The sequence below is a fragment of the Dendronephthya gigantea genome, unplaced genomic scaffold (genome assembly GCF_004324835.1).
Source record: "Dendronephthya gigantea isolate DGI-Jeju-01 unplaced genomic scaffold, DenGig_1.0 001107F, whole genome shotgun sequence".
In the NCBI taxonomy this organism is placed as follows: domain Eukaryota; kingdom Metazoa; phylum Cnidaria; class Anthozoa; order Malacalcyonacea; family Nephtheidae; genus Dendronephthya; species Dendronephthya gigantea.
This window is the reverse complement of record NW_021164117.1, coordinates 687-4,172: the sequence shown is the minus strand read 5'-3', so window position 1 is coordinate 4,172 and position 3,486 is coordinate 687. Positions and strand designations below refer to the sequence as shown.

Genomic DNA, 3,486 nt, shown 5'->3' with positions numbered 1-3,486 from the left:
ATCAGAATCTTGTGATCAATTGTATCAAATGCCTTAGATAAATCAAGGAAAATACCAACAGAGTATTTACCATCATCAATTACATTAGTAATTTTATCAATAAAGTCAATTAATGCATGTTCAGTTGATCTCTGTTTCCTAAATCCATATTGATGCTTTGAAAAAATTTTATTTTTATCAATAAATTTTGACAGTCTATTAATCATAAGTTTTTCTAACAATTTTGCAAAACAAACAAGAACTGATATTGGTCGGTAGTTTTCAAACTTCATTTCGTCATTAGCCTTGAAAATTGGTGTAATCAATGCGACTTTTAGATTGTCTGGAATGATTCCAGTCGTAAATGTTAGATGAAAATGTGTGTTAATGATTTAGAGATTTCTCTAGCTGCTAGTTTTGTAATGGTTGTGCTAATACCATCATATCCACATCGTATATTGCTTGATGTTTTTTAGTTCAACTTCTAATTCATTTTCTGTGATGGGATAAGGAAAACCTAAAGTCACTTTTCAGATATTTATTAAAATTATTATTGTCATTTTGTTTTATTTTATTTGCCAAATGGGGTCATTAGTAAAGTAGTCGTTGAAGTGATTAGCTATTTCTTGGGGATCATCTAAATTATTTGATGAGTTGGTTTCAACAAAGCTTTGTGATATTTTCGTGCTTTTCTTGGGCTTATTGAGTAATTCATTATTAAGTGTTTTCCACACCATTCTTGAATTCTGTTTGTATTAATTTGATCAATTGATATTCATAATATGTTTTTTGGCTATTTTTATTATATGATTTAGTTTGTTTGTATAATTTTTGTACCGTTGTTCCTTTTTGCTATTACAATTCATAACGAAGGATTTATAGAGTTTGTTTGTTTTTCCTGATTGACTTTAATATACAGTTTGCCATATATGGACTTTTGATTTTGTCTATTTTTTTATTGTTTTGTTTTCGTTTGATTGGAAAATTTTCTTAATATATATCCGAAAAAATTTCTAAAAACTCATTATAGGCCTTATCAGGATCATTTGTTTTATTCCAGGGAAGGTTTTTAGTTGCATTTTTGAACGCCTCTGTGTTATTTTGATTAAATGCTCTTTGGTATGATACTTTTCGTGTGTTAACATTTTTCGTGGTGTTTTTGCTGGATAAATTTGTATTAAACATATGCACTATTGGCAAATGATCTGAAATATCGCTAAAGATTATACCGTCGAAGCTTTCATTAAGTTCTTCTATATTGATAGTGCAAAGACTCGGGTGTATGTGTCAAATGTATAACGTGATGTTGCTACCCTGAGTCACCAAGTGGGTAAGCTGAAAAATTAGCTTGAATCGAACCTGCGACCTTTGGTTTGCTAGTCCAATGCTCTTCCAACCGAGCTACAAGGTCAAGACGGTTCGAGTAGTTGATATTTCGGAACTCAGTCTAGTCACTATCAATTTAAGACGCACAGATATGGAAGAGACTAGACTGAGTCCCGAATTATATCAACCACTCGAACCGTCGATCTTGACCTTGTAGCTCAGTTGGAAGAGCATTGGACTAGCAAACCAAAGGTCGCGGGTTCGATTCCCACCGTGGTCAAGCTAATTCTTCAGCTTGCCCAGTTGATGACTCAGAGTAGCAACATCACATATACATTCTTCTATATTGTTACTAGAAATCTCATCAATTAGTGTGGCAGCATGATGAGTAATTCTCGTTGGTTTCGTGATTAGCGGAAAAAAAGACGAAGTGAAAAGTTGTTCAATAAATTGGTTTGTATGATCACAAGATCCTGATTTAAACAGGTCAATATTAAAATTTCCCATTAAGTAACATGGTTTATTTTCTCGATCGATATTTTCTAGAATCTCAATTATTGTAGTTTTAAATGATTCAAAATTGCCATTTGGTGGTCTATATACACTACACCAATAATGATTTTTTACCATCTTTATTCATCACTTCAGTGAACCTTGTTTCAATTATATCGTTTACGTTTATATCCAAATCATTTCGACTTTTATACTCTAAATGTTTTGAAACATATAAACCACCACCTCCGCCTTTTTTATTTGGTCTGTTTGAGCCGAATATTCGTATTCATCTAAGGGAAAACAATCTATGTTATTATCATTCAACCAAGTCTCAGTAAGTCCTGTTATCTGGAAAGGTATATGTCTAAAGTATCCTTCAAATTTTTGAGTGAATCAAATTTGTTTGCATACGCCTTATGTCCAAATGTAGTAGCGAAAATTTTTTTGTTATATTTCTTTTTTCAATTTGTGATTTAAAATCTTTCGGTAGGAAATCAAGTTCCATATTATTGCTGGACAGCGCTATGTTTTGATTTTGTTGAGAAGGATTAAATCTTAATTGCATGGCTTAGCCTATCCATACAACTTTGGTTTAAAATGTTTGTAGAACCTAATGTTTTAACTGTTTGACTACCTGACTATAGGGAAGTTTGCCATTGTATATGGCATTAGAACGTAAGACTAAGCATCAGTTGATACTTACTCCCGCTATAGCAGCCTGTCGTTTCACATTGAATACAACATAGCTTTATCACAGTTAATGTTTTATAGGCTACCAACATCCACGTATTGCGTACCTATTTTTTACATATCTTTTATATATCATTATTGGGGATCATTAATTTTGGTTGGCGATCAAGAAAAACGACAAAAGAGCATTATTGCATTTCTCATAACTGAGTATGGGAACAATGCAGTAGACCAATAGAATAAGCCAATTGAACAGATTTGTTTGCCCAGGGCAAAACGCTAGCTTTTATGGTCGCATACAATCTTTACTTGAAGTATTTCTACATATGCTTGGTCAGGAAAGCATCTGAGACTCACTGCATTGTATTACATTGTAATAAAATTCTAACCTTCCGACGTTTACTACAAAATAGCTTTAATACTAGAAATACATGCATGCAGCAACCCCTCGCTATTTCAAACCAAGTAGACAATTTCCTGAGTTAACCTGACTTGAACTTATATTATGGAATGACACAAAACTCAAATCAGTCTTATTATATTTTACCGAGTATATTATAGCTAATGTTTCCATCATTCAATACAAAAATAATCATAAAGCTAGTGTAAACATTGCCCGTTCAATTTAGTGTAAACATTGCCCGCTGCATTATACCATGCCAGCAATTAAGTAACGGTTTAAAATCGAAGTTTCAAACGATTAAAACAGTACAAAATCTTCACAGACATAGAAAAAACTTCAAATGTTATTTTATTCTGTATTTTGCAGTCGACGCCGGCGGCTAAAATTTTCATACTTTATAAATATAGTGTGTATTTTTGATACCAAAATTCCAATTACACTTTCAAAAACACTTTTTGAAGTTAAAGCAAAGGTGTAATAGCCTTTCACAGGTTTATGCGTTTGCATAAAAAGCTGAAAATTTAACAAATAAACGGCATACAAAGCTAAAAAGTATACAAATACGGCTCATTCTTATCGCGAAACAAATACGA

General features: G+C 32.3%; 1 non-coding gene across 1 annotated transcript; it reads left to right on the top strand.

Moving 5' to 3' along the window:
• The first annotated feature begins 1,512 nt into the window (after window positions 1–1,512).
• Trnaa-agc lies at window positions 1,513–1,585 on the top strand. Its single transcript has one exon. It is a non-coding gene; the product is annotated as a tRNA-Ala (tRNA).
• The last annotated feature ends 1,901 nt before the right edge of the window (window positions 1,586–3,486 follow it).